Below are 17,547 nucleotides of genomic sequence, written 5' to 3'. Positions count from 1 at the left end.
GATGATTGGTTTCGGTTTTGTGTTTTTGGTTTGGAAAAGTATGAAATGCTAATTTGGTTCAGCATGGTTAAACCTTTTTGAAAGGCTTTTGAGTTTTTGAGAATTGAACGGTTCCTCTTTCAGAAAAGATTTCCAACTTTACTTTTATTGTAAACTGTTGTTTTTTAAAAGAGGCATAAGACGGTTATTAATCACTGGTACAGTTTATCTTCACGTATCCTATTACAGTAATTCCTAAAAACCCTCTATTGAGAACCCTTTCGATGATGATGTTCTCAGCCCCTATATTTTTCCCCTTTCAGGATATGGATGCAGAAGTCACGAAGAGTTTATTTAGTTATTGTTGTGATGCTCTGTATTGTCTTAGTTATAGTTTATTGTACCCTCGCCTTTATCTTGATATATTCTGTAAGAGGGTTAGGCGTTGTATTGGATAATGCTTATAATAATTATGTATATATATATATATATATATATATATATATATATATGGATGCACTCCTTATGAGTTTGTAAGTTGTATGGTATCTATGGATGTATGTTATCGGATGAAAGTATTTTTGGGAGCGGTCTTGCGGTTTAAAGTTTTAAACAGGCTCATATTTCAGTATTAAATAGTATAAGTGTCGTTGTAATGTCCGAGCTATCAGAGTCATGCAGCCGAAAGCGTGAGCTTTGGTAGTTAGGGTGTTACAAATTCCATTTGATGATATCATTTCAAATGTTGATCTGCTCTCCCTTTCTCTCATAAGAGATACTCCCTTTTAATGTGGGCTTCTCCATAAACAATACACATGTCATACTAGTATGCAGAATTTTTAGCAGCACATATAAGAGAACATCATTAATCATAAGCAAACTAATCAGAAAATCATCATTTGACAATCTATCAATCTATCATATTCATGACACTACTCCCTTTTTATCATCAAGGAAGAAAAAGCGTTACCAGTTCAGACTTGCAAGAGATAGGTTAAATGCCAAAGATAACATAATCATAAAAATAGCAAAGGTTTTAGTTAAAAGCTATAGTTATCTTGAAAGAAAAAAAAAGAAGAATAAAAAAGAAACAGTAGCTAAAACCAAATTGTCTCATAAATCTAAGTTCAACAGAATTTAAAGTCTTCAGCATGAGACATCCCTAGGCATCCGAGCTTTCATTTTTAGTATCCAATGGCTCCTCTTGATCAGTTGCCATGGTGACATCTTCATAAATGTTGTTTGCATACTTCAGAAGTACTTCAACTCTATCCCTTGACGTGTGCAAAGCATTTTTATTTTGAACAGCAAGCTTTCTCTCTTGTTGGCTTGAAGAGATGAGATGATTGGACAAGTTAACAAATTCCTGCAGAACATCCTTTACAACCTGATAAACCCCATTTGTAGGGTTTATCTTATGCTTCATTTAAGGGATTTTATGACCTTTTACCCACATTTATTCAATGAAATAGCATGGTTTCATGATTGTCTCCCAATTTGTGCTTAAGTGTGAAAATATGCTTTCTAGGTCCTTAATTAGCTAAATTTAATTCACCTTTGATTCCACTAGATGCCTTGATGTGTTTGTAAAGTGATTTCAGGTTGAAAAGGCTAGGAATGAATCAAAGGAGTGAGAGGAAAGCATACAAAGGGAAGAAGTGAGCAAAAACAAGTAATGGCCTCAATCATATGCAAGCATGTAAATACACTAAATAGTGGACATATAGAATGGAACAAAGTAAAGATTGCAATCATAGAGAAGAAAACACACAAGAATAAAAATTTATGGTTAAATAATGTAACCATGTAAATAAACTCAAAATCTCACAGGTTGTGTGTTCTAGCTTTTAACTATGTTTCAAATACAACTTCCAAACAATTTTAACACAAAAGTTTTGATTTAAATTAGTGAAATTCTATAAAAATTTCTTGAAAAAGAAAATATTACTTCAACCAAGTAGTGACTAAATGCATAAAATCAAACAAACATGCAATCAAATATGCAAATGCAACAATGAACAAACAAAGAAAATAGAATATTGGTGTTGAAAAGAAGGTAACTAACCCCTGGAAGTTGGTATCGACCTCCCCACACTTAAAGATTGCACCGTCCTCGGTGCATGCTAAGATGTGCAAGTGGATGGGGGTTGTGGTTCCTCAGCTGGTGCACTTTTTGTTCCTTTCCTTGCCGGTGGTTTGGGAGTAGCTTTCTCTTTACCCTTCTTGGTGGCCATCCTGAAAAGGGAAAAAGAAAGTAACTTTTAAAGCTAAGGGTTAGAGCAAGGATGAGGATGGTACAAGTGATAATCAATGCACGGTAAAGAAGGATGTTGGTAACACATGGTCATAACTACATGTGACAAGTTTATCAATTGGAAATATGGCAAGTGCATGTGATGGCTATTAAATGCAAGATGTTTATTGGCATGCTGGCAAAGGCATGAGTAGCATAGATCAAGCATTAAATGCCCAAGTTAGATTATCATCTCTTTCAAACTAACAATCTGTTTGTATTAACAATTATATTTTAATTAATAAAATATAAAAGAGGTTTTGTGAAAAAAAAACAGGCATTAAAGTAGTAGGATAACATAAAAGTAGTGCATGATGCCATACGGGCTTTTTCACAAACGCTTAGCATGCATGGTAAATAGGTTGTTGAAAGTATTAAATTGAACATGCAAGCAACCCTATAAAAATAATATATAATTGTCAAACAATTCCTTAATAATCCATAAGCAAAATAATGAACTAAATAAATTTTCAACATCAATTAAAAGAAAAAGAAAGAAAAAGTAAAATAAGGGAAAGAAAAGATTTAGATTTGCGGAATAAAAGATAAGATAGTTGGCGGTGATTTGGATAAGCTGTGCGGCGCAAGTTATGCGGACGCGTGGAGCACGCTTTCGCGCGGTTGGCATGATTTGTAAGTGATGCGAACGCATGGGCGACGCGTACGCGTGATGGGATTTGTGCTTCCAGCACCATTCCAGCCCCACTCCATCACAACTTGCTACCATACACCCGTTTACGTCGATTTTACAGGGCCACGCGTTTGCGTGGGAGGCATTTTTCCCATAAGACGCGGATGCGTGGATCAATTTATGCCAAAGGCACACCTCCAACCATGCTTTTGCACGACTCTCTGTAAAATCTATTTTCTTCCTTGAGGCACATATGACGCGGACGCGTCGGCGACGCTGTCGCTGATGAGCGGATAATTTGTACGCTTTTTGGCATTGTTTTTAGTATATTTTAGGATGATCTAGTTAGTTTTTAGTATATTTTTATTAGTTTTTTAGTTAAAATTCACTTTTCTGGACTTTACTATGAGTTTGTGTGTTTTTCTGTGATTTCAGGTATTTTCTGACTGAAATTGAGGGTCCTGAGCAAAAATCTGATTCAGAGACTGAAAAGGACTGCAGATGCTGTTGGATTCTGACCTCCCTGCCCTCGAAGTGTATTTTTTGGAGCTACAGAAGCCCAATTGGCGCGCTCTCAACGGCATTGGAAAGTAGACATCCTGGGCTTTTCAGCAATGTATAATAGTCCATACTTTTCCCAAGATTTGATGGCCCAAACCGGCGTGGCAAATCAGCCTCAGAATTTTTAGCGTTTAACGCTGGAACTGGCATAAAACTTGGAGTTAAACGGCCAAACTGGCATGAAAGCTGGCGTTTAACTCCAGAAAAGGTCTCTACACATGCAAGCTTCAATGCTCAGCCCAAGCACACACCAAGTGGGCCCGAAAGTGGATTTTTCTGTCATTTACTCATTTCTGTAAACCTTAGGTTACTAGTTCACTATTAATAGGATCTTTTGACATTGTATCTGTACCTCATGACACTTTACACGTTTCTTTGTGTACTTCTTACAGCATGAGTCTCTAAACCCCATGGTTGGGGGTGAGGAGCTCTGCTGTGTCTTGATGGATTAATGCAATTACTACTGTTTCTTATTCAATCATGCTTGCTTCAATTCTAAGATATCACTTGTTCTTAACCCGGATGAATGTGATGATCCGTGACACTCATCATATTCTCAACTATGAACGTGTGACTGACAACCACCTCCGTTCTACCTTAGATTGAGTAGATATCTCTTGGATTCTTTAATCAGAATCTTCGTGGTATAAGCTAGAACTGATGGCGGCATTCAAGAGAATCCGGAAGGTCTAAACCTTGTCTGTGGTATTCTGAGTAGGATTCAATGATTGAATGACTGTGACGAGCTTCAAACTCCTGAGGGCGGGGCGTTAGTGACAGACGCAAAAGAATCACTGGATTCTATTCCGGCCTGATTGAGAACCGACAGATGGATAGCCGTGCCGTGACAGGGTGCGTTGAACATTTCCACTGAGAGGATGGGAGGTAGCCACTGACAACGGTGAAACCCTACATACAGCTTGCCATGGAAGGAGCCTTGCGTGTTTGATGAAGAAGACAGTAGGAAAGCAGAGATTCAGAAGATGGAGCATCTCCAAAACCTCAACCTATTCTCCATTACTGCGAAACAAGTATTTATTTCATGTTCTTTTGCTTTTCACAATCAATCCTGATAATTTTTGATATCCTGACTAAGAGTTACAAGATAACCATAGCTTGCTTCAAGCCGACAATCTCCGTGGGATCGACCCTTACTCACGTAAGGTATTACTTGGACGACCCAGTGCACTTGCTGGTTAGTTGTGCGGGGTTGCAAAAGTGTGATTGCAATTTCGTGCACCAAGTTTTTGGCGCCGTTGTCGGGGAGATTGTCAGCTTGAAGCAAGCTATGGTTATCTTGTAACTCTTAGTCAGGATATCAAAAATTATCAGGATTGATTGTGAAAAGCAAAAGAACATGAAATAAGTACTTGTTTCGCAGTAATGGAGAATAGGTTAAGGTTTTGGAGATGCTCCATCTTCTGAATCTCTGCTTTCCTACTGTCTTCTTCATCAAACACGCAAGGCTCCTTCCATGGCAAGCTGTATGTAGGGTTTCACCGTTGTCAGTGGCTACCTCCCATCCTCTCAGTGGAAATGTTCAACGCACCCTGTCACGGCACGGCTATCCATCTGTCGGTTCTCAATCAGGCCGGAATAGAATCCAGTGATTCTTTTGCGTCTGTCACTAACGCCCCGCCCTCAGGAGTTTGAAGCTCGTCACAGTCATTCAATCATTGAATCCTACTCAGAATACCACAGACAAGGTTTAGACCTTCTGGATTCTCTTGAATGCCGCCATCAGTTCTAGCTTATACCACGAAGATTCTGATTAAAGAATCCAAGAGATATCTACTCAATCTAAGGTAGAACGGAGGTGGTTGTCAGTCACACGTTCATAGTTGAGAATATGATGAGTGTCACTGGTGCGCGAAATTGTGAACAATACTTTTTCACAACTCTCATAATCCCCGATAATGGCTCCAAAAACTTGGTAGCTCAATACCATGGCATTACACAACTTCGCACAACTAACCAGCAAGTGCACTGGGTCATCCAAGTAATACCTTACGTGAGTAAGGGTCGATCCCACGGAGATTGTTAGCATTGAAGCAAGCTATGGTCATCTTGTAAATCTTAGTCAGGTAAACTCAAATGTATATGATGATGAATGAAAATAATATAAAGATAAAGATAGTGATACTTATGTATATCATTGGTGTAAGAGCTTCAGACAAGTGTATGAAGATGCCTTCCCTTCCGTCTCTCTGCTTTCCTACTGCCTTCATCCAATCCTTCTTACTCCTTTCCATGGCAAGCTCGTGTAGGGTTTCACTGTTGTCAGCAGCTACCTCCCATCCTCTCAGTGAAAGCGATTGCATATGTCCTGTCACGGCATAGCGGAATTCAGCTGTCGGTTCTCGGTCAGGCCGGAATAATATCCATTGATACTTTTGCGTCTGTCACCAACGCCCTAGCCTGCTAGGAGTTTGAAGCACGTCACAGTCATTCAGTCATTGAATCCTACTCAGAATACCACAGACAAGGTTTAGACCTTCCGGATTCTCTTGAATGCCGCCATCAGGTCCTGCCTATACCACGAAGATTCCGATTAAAGAATCCAAGAGATATTCACTAAGCCTCATATGCTTGTAGAACAAGAGTGGTTGTTAGTCACCTTGTTCATGAGTGAGAATGGTGATGGGCGTCAATCATCACCTTCATCATGTTGAAGAACAAGTGATATCTTGGATAAAGAACAAGCGGAGTTGAATGGAAGAACAATAGTAATTGCATTAATACTCGAGGTACAGCAGAGCTCCACACCATAATCTATGGTGAGTAGAAACTCCACCGTTGAAAATACATAAGAACAAGGTCTAGGCATGGCCGAATGGCCAGCCTCCCAAAGGTCTAAGATAGCATAAAACAAAGATAGCTACCAAAAGTCTCTCTTAATACAATAGTAAAAGGTCCTACTTATAGAAAACTAGTACATAGATGAGTAAATGACATAAAAATCCACTTCCGGGCCCACTTGGTGTGTGCTTGGGCTGAGCAATGAAGCTTTTTTCGTGTAGAGACTCTCCTTGGAGTTAAACGCCAGCTTTAGTGCCAGTTTGGGCGTTTAACTCCCAATTAGGTGCCAGTTCCGGCGTTTAACGCTGGAATTTCTTGAGGTGACTTTGAACGCCGGTTTGGGCCATCAAAACTTGGGCAAAGTATGGACTATTATATATTGCTGGAAAGCCCAGGATGTCTACTTTCCAACGCCATTGAGAGCGCGCCAATTGGGCTTCTGTAGCTCCAGAAAATCCACTTCGAGTGCAGGGAGGTCAGAATCCAACAGCATCTGCAGTCCTTTTGAGTCTCTGGATCAGATTTTTGCTCAGGTCCCTCAATTTCAGCCAGAAAATACCTGAAATCACAGAAAAACACACAAACTCATAGTAAAGTCCAGAAAAGTGAATTTTAACTAAAAACTAATAAAAATATACTAAAAACTAACTAAATCATACTAAAAACATACTAAAAACAATGCCAAAAAGCATACAAATTATCCGCTCATCACAACACCAAACTTAAATTGTTGCTTGTCCCCAAGCAACTGAAGATCAAATAAGAATAAAAGAAGAGAATATGCAATGAACTCCAAAAACATCTATGAAGATCAGTATTAATTAGATGAGCGGGGCTTTTATCTTTTTGCCTCTGAATAGTTTTGGCATCTCACTCTATCCCTTGTAATTCAGAATGATTGGCTTCTTTAGGAACTTAGAATCCAGATAGTGTTAATGATTCTCCTAGTTAAGTATGATGATTCTTGAACATAGCTATTTCTTGAGTCTTGGCCGTGGCCCAAAGCACTCTGTCTTCCAGTATTACCACCGGATACATACATGCCACAGACACATAATTGGGTGAACCTTTTCAGATTGTGACTCAGCTTTGCTAAAGTCCCCAATTAGAGGTGTCCAGGGTTCTTAAGCACACTCTTATTTGCCTTGGATCACAACTCTTATTCTTTTTTTCTTTTTTTTTTCTTTTCGGTTTTTTTTTTCTTTTTTTTTTCGTTTGCTTTTTCTCTTTTTTTTTTCTGCTTTTTCTTGCTTCAAGAATCATTTTTAATGATTTTTCAGATCCTCAGTAACATGTCTCCTTTTTCATCATTCTTTCAAGAGCCAACATTCATGAACCACAAGTTCAAAAGACATATGCACTGTTCAAGCATACATTCAGAGAACAAAAGTGTTGCCACCACATCAAAATAATTAAACTATTGTAAAATTCAGAATTCATGCAATTCTTTCCTTTTCAATTAAGCACGTTTTTATTCAAGAAAGGTGATGGATTCATAGGACATTCATAACTTTAAGGCATAGACACTAAGACACTAATGATCACAAGACACAAACATGGATAACATAAAGCATAAAAATCGAAAAACAGAAGAATAAAGAACAAGGAAATCAAGGAACGGGTCCACCTTAGTGATGGCGGCTCTTTCTTGCTCTTGAAGATCCTATGGAGTGCTTGAGCTCCTCAATGTCTCTTCCTTGTCTTTGTTGCTCCTCCCTCATGATTCTTTGGTCTTCTCTAATTTCATGGAGGAGAATGGAGTGTTCTTGATGCTCCACCCTTAGTTGTCCCATGTTGGAACTCAACTCTCCTAGGGAGGTGTTTAGTTGCTCCCAATAATTTTGTGGAGGAAAGTGCATCCCTTGAGGAATCTCAGGGATCTCATGGTGAGAGGGGTCTCTTGTGTACTCCATCCTTTTCTTGGTGATGGGCTTGTCCTCATCAATGGGGGTATCTCCCTCTATGTCAACTCCAACTGAATAACAGAGGTGACAGATGAGATGAGGAAAGGCTAACCTTGCCAAAGTGGAGGTCTTGTCCGCCACCTTGTAGAGTTCTTGGGCTATAACCTCATGAACTTCTATTTCTTCTCCAATCATGATGCTATGGATCATGATGGCCCGGTCTATGGTAACTTCGGACCGGTTGCTAGTGGGAATGATTGAGCGTTGTATGAACTCTAACCATCCTCTAGCCACGGGCTTGAGGTCATGCCTTCTCAATTGAACCGGCTTTCCTCTTGAATCTTGCTTCCATTGTGCGCCCTCTTCACATATGGTTGTGAGGACTTGGTCCAACCTTTGATCAAAGTTGACCCTTCTAGTGTAAGGATGCTCATCTCCTTGCATCATAGGCAAGTTGAACGCCACCCTCACACTCTCCGGACTAAAATCCAAGTATTTCCCCCGAACCATAGTGAGATAATTCTTTGGATTCGGGTTCACACTTTGGTCATGGTTCTTGGTGATCCATGCATTGGCATAGAACTCTTGAACCATCAAGATTCCGACTTGTTGAATGGGGTTGGTAAGCACTTCCCAACCTCTTCTTCGGATCTCATGGCGGATCTCCGGATATTCACCCTTTTTGAGTGAAAAGGGGACTTCGGGGATCACCTTCTTCAAGGCCACAACTTCATAGAAGTGGACTTGATGCACCCTTGAGAGGAATCTATCCATCTCCCATGACTCGGAGGTGGAAGCCTTTGCCTTCCCTTTCCTCTTTCTAGAGGTTTCTCCGGCCTTGGATGCCATAAATGGTTATGGAAAAACGAAAAAGCAACGCTTTTACCACACCAAACTTAAAATGTTTGCTCGTCCTCGAGCAAAAGAAGAAAGAAGAGAGTAGAAGAAGAAGAAATGAGGAAGAGGGGGAAGGTGGTGTGTTCGGCCAAGAAGGGAAAGAAGTGGTGTTTAGGTTGTGTGAAAATGAAGGGTTGAAGAAGGGTATATATAGGAGAGGGGGGGTAATGGTTCGGCCATGATGGGTGGGTTTGGGAGGGAAAGTGGTTTGAATTTGAAGGGTGAGGTTGGTGGGGATTTATGAAGGATGGATGTGAGTGGTGAAGAGAAAGATGGGATTTGATAGGTGAAGGGTTTTTGGGGAAGAGGTATTGAGGTGATTAGTGAATGGGGGAAGAAGAGAGAGTGATGGTGGGGTCCTGTGGGGTCCACAGATCCTGTGGTGTCAAGGAAAAGTCATCCCTGCACCAAATGTTGCTCAAAATCACGTTTTGAGGTATTTCTGGCGTTAAACGCCGGGCTGGTGCCCATTCCTGGCGTTTAACGCCAGGTTGTTGCCCTTTACTGGCGTTTAACGCCAGTCTGGTGCCCCTTTCTGGCGTTAAACGCCCAGAATGGTGCCAGACTGGGCGTTAAACGCCCAACAGCTAGCATTACTGGCGTTTGAACGCCAGCTTCTTCTCCTCCAGGGTGTGCTGTTTTTCTTCCTGTTTTTCATTCTGTTTTTGCTTTTTTCATTGTTTTTGTGACTTCCTATGATCATCAACCTACAAAAAAGATAAAATAACAAAAGAAAATAATTAGCTATAAAACATTGGGTTGCCTCCCAACAAGCGCTTCTTTAATGTCATTAGCTTGACAGAGGACTCTCATGGAGCCTCAGAAATACTCAGAACCGTGTTGGAACCTCCCAACACCAAACTTAGAGTTTGAATGTGGGGGTTCAACACCAAACTTAGAGTTTGGTTGTGGCCTCCCAACACCAAACTTAGAGTTTGACTGTGGGGGCTCTGCTTGGCTCTGTTTTGAGAGAAGCTCTTCATGCTTCCTCTCCATGATGATAGAGGGATGTCCTTGGGCCTTAAACACCAAGGATTCTTCATTCACTTGAATGATCAACTCTCCTCTATCAACATCAATCACAGCCTTTGCTGTGGCTAGGAAGGGTCTGCCAAGGATGATGGATTCATCCATGCACTTCCCAGTCTCTAGGACTATGAAATCAGTAGGGATGTAATGGTCTTCAATCTTCACCAAAACATTCTCTACAAGTCCATGAGCTTGTTTTCTTGAATTGTCTGCCATCTCTAATGAGATTCTTGCAGCTTGCACCTCAAAGATCCCTAATTTCTCCATTACAGAGAGGGGCATGAGGTTTACACTTGACCCTAAGTCACACAAGGCCTTCTTGAAGGTCATGGTGCCTATGGTACAAGGTATAGAAAACTTCCCAGGATCTTGCCTCTGTAGAGGCAGTTTCTGCTTAGACAAGTCATCCAGTTCTTTGGTGAGCAAAGGTGGTTCTTCCTCCCAAGTCTCATTTCCAAATAACTTGTCATTTAGCTTCATGATTGCTCCAAGGTATTTAGCAACTTGCTCTTCAGTGACATACTCATCCTCTTCAGAGGAAGAATACTCATCAGAGCTCATGAAAGGCAGAAGTAAGTCCAATGGAATCTCTATGGTCTCAATTTGAGCCTCAGATTCCCATGGTTCCTCATTGAGGAACTCAGAGGAGATTGGTACACGCCCACTGAGGTCTTCCTCAGTGGCGTCCTCCTCCTCTCTTTCCTCTCCATAGTCGAACATGTTTATGGCTTTGCACTCTCCTTTTGGATTTTCTTCTGTATTACTTGGGAGAGTACTAGGAGGGAGTTCAGTAATTTTCTTGCTCAGCTGTCCCACTTGTCCTTCCAAATTTCTAATGGAGGACCTTGTTTCATTCATGAAACTTTGAGTGGTCTTTATTAGATCAGAGACCATTGTTGCTAAGTCAGAAGTATTCTGCTTAGAACTCTCTGTCTGTTGCTGAGAAGATGATGGAAAAGGCTTGCCATTGCTAAACCTGTTTCTTCTACCATTATTGTTATTGAAACCTTGTTGAGGTCTCTCTTGATTCTTCCATGAGAAATTTGGGTGATTTCTCCATGAAGAATTATAGGTGTTTCCATAGGGTTCTCCTAGGTAATTCACCTCTTCCATTGAAGGGTTCTCAGGATCATAAGCTTCTTCCTCAGATGAAGCATCCTTAGTACTGTTTGGTGCATTTTGCATTCCAGACAGACTTTGAGAAATCAAATTGACTTGTTGAGTCAATATCTTGTTCTGAGCCAATATGGCATTCAGAGTGTCAATCTCAAGAACTCCTTTCTTCTGACTAGTCCCATTGTTCACAGGATTCCTTTCAGAAGTGTACATGAATTGGTTATTTGCAACCATTTCAATCAATTCTTGAGCTTCTGCAGGCGTCTTCTTCAGATGAAGAGATCCTCCAGCAGAGCTATCCAAAGACATCTTGGATAGTTCAGAGAGACCATCATAGAAAATACCTATGATGCTCCATTCAGAAAGCATGTCTGAAGGACATCTTCTGATTAATTGTTTGTATCTTTCCCAAGCTTCATAGAGGGATTCTCCATCCTTCTGTCTGAAGGTTTGGACTTCCACTCTAAGCTTACTCCATCTTTGTGGTGGAAAGAACTTTCCCAAGAAGGCATTGACTAGCTTTTCCCAAGAGTCCAGGCTTTCTTTAGGTTGAGAATCCAACCATATTCTAGCTCTGTCTCTTACAGCAAAAGGGAATAGCATCAGTCTATAGACCTCAGGGTCAACCCCATTAGTCTTGACTGTGTCACAGATTTGCAAGAATTCAGCTAAGAACTGATGAGGATCTTCCATTGGAAGTCCATGGAACTTGCAATTCTGTTGCATTAGAGAAACTAATTGAGGCTTAAGCTCAAAGTTGTTTGCTCCAATGGCAGGGATAGAGATGCTTCTCCCATAAAAATCAGGAGTAGGTGCAGTGAAGTCACCCAGCACCTTCTTTGCATTGTTGGCATTGTTGTTGTTTTCGGCTGCCATGTGTTCTTCTTCCTTGAAGAATTCGGTCAGGTCCTCTAAAGAGAGTTGTGCTTTAGCTTCTCTTAGCTTTCTCTTCAAGGTCCTTTCAGGTTCAGGATCAGCTTCAACAAGAATGCCTTTGTCTCTGCTCCTGCTCATATGAAATAGGAGAGAAAAAGAAAATGTGGAATCCTCTATGTCACAGTATAGAGATTCCTTGAAGTGTCAGAGGAAAAGAGAAATAGTAAGAAGAAGGAGAAGAAGAATTCGAACTTTAATTAGATAAGGTTCGAATTGTGCATTTAGAAGGAGTGGTACTCCATAAATAGAAGGATGTGGGAAGGAGGGAAGAGAATTTTCGAAAATTCAATTAAAGATTTTGAAAACATTTTGAAAATTTGATTGATAATTTTCGAAAATTAAAAGTGAAAAAGAAATCAAGTGATTTTTGAAAAAGATTTTGAAATTAGAAATTAAAAAGATTTGATTGAAAACTATTTTAAAAAAAATGTGATTAAAAAGATTTGATTGAAAAGTTATGGTTTTAAAAAGATGTGATTGAGAAGATATGATTTGAAAACAATTTGAAAAGATATGATTTGAAAACAATTTGAAAAGATGTGATTTGAAAAAAAATTGATGACTTGCCTAACAAGAAAAGATATGATTCAAACATAAAACCTTCCTTAATAGAAAAGGCAAAAAATGTTCAATCAAATCATTAATTGTTAGTAAGTATCTTTGAAAAAGGAAAGAAATTGATTTTGAAAACATTTGATTGAAAAGATATGATTTGAAAAAGATTTGATTTTGAAAAACTTTGAAAACTTGAAAAAAATTGATTTGAAAAACAAAATCTTCCCCTAGCACCATCCTGGCGTTAAACGCCCAGAATGGTATACATTCTGGCGTTTAACGCCCAAAATGCTACCTTTTTGGGCGTTAAACGCCCAACCAGGTACCCTGGCTGGCGTTTAAACGCCAGTCTGCCTTCTTCACTGGGCATTTTTGAATGCTCAGCTTTTTCTGTATAATTCCTCTGCAGTATGTTCTGAATCTTCAATTCTTTGTATTATTGACTTGAAAAGACACAAATTAAAAATATTTTTGGATTTTTAATAATCAAAATGCAACAAGAATCAAATAACAATGCATGCAAGACACCAAACTTAGCAGTTTGTGTACTACTGACACTATATGAGACACATAAATACTCAAGCCAAAAGAATTCAAAGATCAGAGCAAGAAATCATCAAGAATTACTTGAAGATCCTTAAGACACATGAATGAATGCATGTAATTGACACCAAACTTAAGATGAGACATTAGACTTAAGCAAGAAACAGCAAATATTTTTTTGGTTTTTATGATTTTGTAATTTTTTTTTGTGTTTTTCGAAAATTAAGTGGAAAAAGGTATCAAAATTCTTAATGAGAATTCCAGGAATCAGTGCAATGCTAGTCTAAGACTCCGGTCCAGGAATTAGACATGGCTTCACAGCCAGCCAAGCTTTCAAAGAAAGCTTCGGTCCAAAACACTAGACATGACCAAAGGTCAGCCAAGCCTTAGCGGATCACTGCTCCAAAAGCAAAATTGATGAAAATCAACAAGCTCTTGTGGTGATAAGTTGAAACCTCGGTCCAATCAGATTAGACATGGCTTCTCAGCCAGCCAGATTTCAACAAATCATCATGAAACTCTAGAATTCATCTTCAAGAATTTCAAAAAAAATAAATACCTAATCTAAGCAACAAGATGAACCGTCAGTTGTCCAAACTAGAACAATCCCAGGCATTGTTACCAAAAGCTTGCTCAAAACTTGAACAATCCCCGGCAACGGCGCCAAAAACTTGGTGCGCGAAATTGTGAACAATACTTTTTCACAACTCTCATAATCCCCGGTAATGGCTCCAAAAACTTGGTAGCTCAATACCATGGCATTACACAACTTCGCACAACTAACCAGCAAGTGCACTGGGTCGTCCAAGTAATACCTTACGTGAGTAAGGGTCGATCCCACGGAGATTGTTAGCATTGAAGCAAGCTATGGTCATCTTGTAAATCTTAGTCAGGTAAACTCAAATGTATATGATGATGAATGAAAATAATATAAAGATAAAGATAGTGATACTTATGTATATCATTGGTGTAAGAGCTTCAGACAAGTGTATGAAGATGCCTTCCCTTCCGTCTCTCTGCTTTCCTACTGCCTTCATCCAATCCTTCTTACTCCTTTCCATGGCAAGCTCGTGTAGGGTTTCACTGTTGTCAGCAGCTACCTCCCATCCTCTCAGTGAAAGCGATTGCATATGTCCTGTCACGGCATAGCGGAATTCAGCTGTCGGTTCTCGGTCAGGCCGGAATAATATCCATTGATACTTTTGCGTCTGTCACCAACGCCCTAGCCTGCTAGGAGTTTGAAGCACGTCACAGTCATTCAGTCATTGAATCCTACTCAGAATACCACAGACAAGGTTTAGACCTTCCGGATTCTCTTGAATGCCGCCATCAGGTCCTGCCTATACCACGAAGATTCCGATTAAAGAATCCAAGAGATATTCACTAAGCCTCATATGCTTGTAGAACAAGAGTGGTTGTCAGTCACCTTGTTCATGAGTGAGAATGGTGATGGGCGTCAATCATCACCTTCATCATGTTGAAGAACAAGTGATATCTTGGATAAAGAACAAGCGGAGTTGAATGGAAGAACAATAGTAATTGCATTAATACTCGAGGTACAGCAGAGCTCCACACCTTAATCTATGGTGTGTAGAAACTCCACCGTTGAAAATACATAAGAACAAGGTCTAGGCATGGCCGAATGGCCAGCCTCCCAAAGGTCTAAGATAGCATAAAACAAAGATAGCTACCAAAAGTCTCTCTTAATACAATAGTAAAAGGTCCTACTTATAGAAAACTAGTACATAGATGAGTAAATGACATAAAAATCCACTTCCGGGCCCACTTGGTGTGTGCTTGGGCTGAGCAATGAAGCTTTTTTCGTGTAGAGACTCTCCTTGGAGTTAAACGCCAGCTTTAGTGCCAGTTTGGGCGTTTAACTCCCAATTAGGTGCCAGTTCCGGCGTTTAACGCTGGAATTTCTTGAGGTGACTTTGAACGCCAGTTTGGGCCATCAAATCTTGGGCAAAGTATGGACTATTATATATTGCTGGAAAGCCCAGGATGTCTACTTTCCAACGCCGTTGAGAGCGCGCCAATTGGGCTTCTGTAGCTCCAGAAAATCCACTTCGAGTGCAGAGAGGTCAGAATCCAACAGCATCTGCAGTCCTTTTGAGTCTCTGGATCAGATTTTTGCTTAGGTCCCTCAATTTCAGCCAGAAAATACCTGAAATCACAGAAAAACACACAAACTCATAGTAAAGTCCAGAAAAGTGAATTTTAACTAAAAACTAATAAAAATATACTAAAAACTAACTAAATCATACTAAAAACATACTAAAAACAATGCCAAAAAGCATACAAATTATCCGCTCATCAGTCACGGATCATCACATTCATCCGGGTTAAGAACAAGTGATATCTTAGAATGGAAGCAAGCATGATTGAATAAGAAACAGTAGTAATTGCATTAATCCATCAAGACACAGCAGAGCTCCTCACCCCCAACCATGGGGTTTAGAGACTCATGATGTAAGAAGTACACAAAGAAACGTGTAAAGTGTCATGAGGTACAGATAAAATGTCAAAAGATCCTATTAATAGTGAACTAGTAACCTAAGGTTTACAGAAATGAGTAAATGACAGAAAAATCCACTTCCGGGCCCACTTGGTGTGTGCTTGGGCTGAGCATTGAAGCTTGCATGTGTAGAGACCTTTTCTGGAGTTAAACGCCAGCTTTCATGCCAGTTTGGGCGTTTAACTCCAAGTTTTATGCCAGTTCCAGCGTTAAACGCTGGAAATTCTGAGGCTGATTTGCCACGCCGGTTTGGGCCATCAAATCTTGGACAAAGTATGGACTATTATACATTGCTGGAAAGCCCAGGATGTCTACTTTCCAATGCCGTTGAGAGCGCGCCAATTGGGCTTCTGTAGCTCCAAAAAATACACTTCGAGTGCAGGGAGGTCAGAATCCAACAGCATCTGCAGTCCTTTTCAGTCTCTGAATCAGATTTTTGCTCAGGACCCTCAATTTCAGTCAGAAAATACCTGAAATCACAGAAAAACACACAAACTCATAGTAAAGTCCAGAAAAGTGAATTTTAACTAAAAAACTAATAAAAATATACTAAAAACTAACTAGATCATCCTAAAATATACTAAAAACAATGCCAAAAAGCGTACAAATTATCCGTTCATCAGTCGCGTCGCGTGCAATTTTTTTTAATAATGCAGTATGCAGAATGCAATGCTAATATGAATGTTATGCATGATTCCAGGTCCAATCAAAACTCAAAAACAAACAAAACATACTAGAATTAAAACTGAAAAGGGAACGATCATACCATGGTGGGTTGTCTCCCACCCAGCACTTTTAGTTAAAGTCCTTAAGTTGGACATTCTGGTGAGCTTCTTCTCATGGCGGCTTGTGCTTGAACTCATCTTGAAACTTCCACCAATGCTTGGTCTTCCAATAAGCTCTATCCATACTAAGTAAATTCCTCAAGCTTTGATGGAGTTCTTCACAAGCTTTGAGCTCCCAAAATTGATCCTCATATATTCCTGGATCCCAAATCTTGTTTCTACACCCGTTTTCAAGTTGATTATCATGATTCCATCCGGGTGGTTCAGCTTTAGAATTCTCACTGAAGCGTCCAAACAACTTCCTAGACCCATTCAATTGAGCTCTACACCAACCTTTTCATTTAAACTTAAAGCTTCCAACCATAATGAACCTTGCAGGACAATTCTTACCACTAACCATCTTCCTCTTACTCTTAATGCCACAAAGAGCTCTAAGTTGACCATCCGTCTCCAGTAGCCCATATTCAAGTGGAATTAGAAAGCTAAGGGATATGAATTTTACCCACTTGAATGTTGTGAAGGATGATGACAACTTAGGGGGAGGGGTCTCCAACAACTTTGGCAAGGTAGTTGCAGGCTTTACTCCCGTGTGTGCTTTTTTGACACCTTCCATCTTTTTGCAAGCTTATTCAATATCAACCTCTTCTTCTTGGTAGCTTTCTTCCAATTTAATCTCTTCTTCATTGCTTACCAAGGGCATGGGAGGCTGTGCTTCTACTTCTTTAGTCTCCGTTTCTTGATCAACCTCTTCCAAGTCTTCAACCATGATATGTCTTGGAGGTTGTACACCCTCTTCAACATCAAATTCACACGTCTTGGAAAGAGGCTCTATGACTTGACTTTCCCATGGAGGTTCTGCATCTCCTAAATCTTTAACAACTTTCTCTTCTTCAGCTATTACGGTTTCCTCCACTTGTTCCAATACAAAGGTATGTTCCTCATTGTCCATTGAAGTTTCTAGTGTCTCCTTTATGCTATGCTCTTTTATTGATTCTCCACAT

General features: G+C 40.0%; 1 non-coding gene across 1 annotated transcript; it reads left to right on the top strand.

The window, feature by feature from the left end:
* Positions 1-11,572: 11,572 nt before the first annotated feature.
* On the top strand, positions 11,573-11,680 carry LOC130951495 (small nucleolar RNA R71). The gene has a single exon (XR_009073990.1). It is a non-coding gene; the product is annotated as a small nucleolar RNA R71 (small nucleolar RNA).
* Positions 11,681-17,547: the final 5,867 nt, after the last annotated feature.

This window comes from Arachis stenosperma, chromosome 1 (genome assembly GCF_014773155.1).
Source record: "Arachis stenosperma cultivar V10309 chromosome 1, arast.V10309.gnm1.PFL2, whole genome shotgun sequence".
NCBI classification, from domain to species: domain Eukaryota; kingdom Viridiplantae; phylum Streptophyta; class Magnoliopsida; order Fabales; family Fabaceae; genus Arachis; species Arachis stenosperma.
The sequence above is the reverse complement of the archived record's forward strand: the minus strand, read 5'-3'. Positions and strand labels throughout refer to the sequence as shown.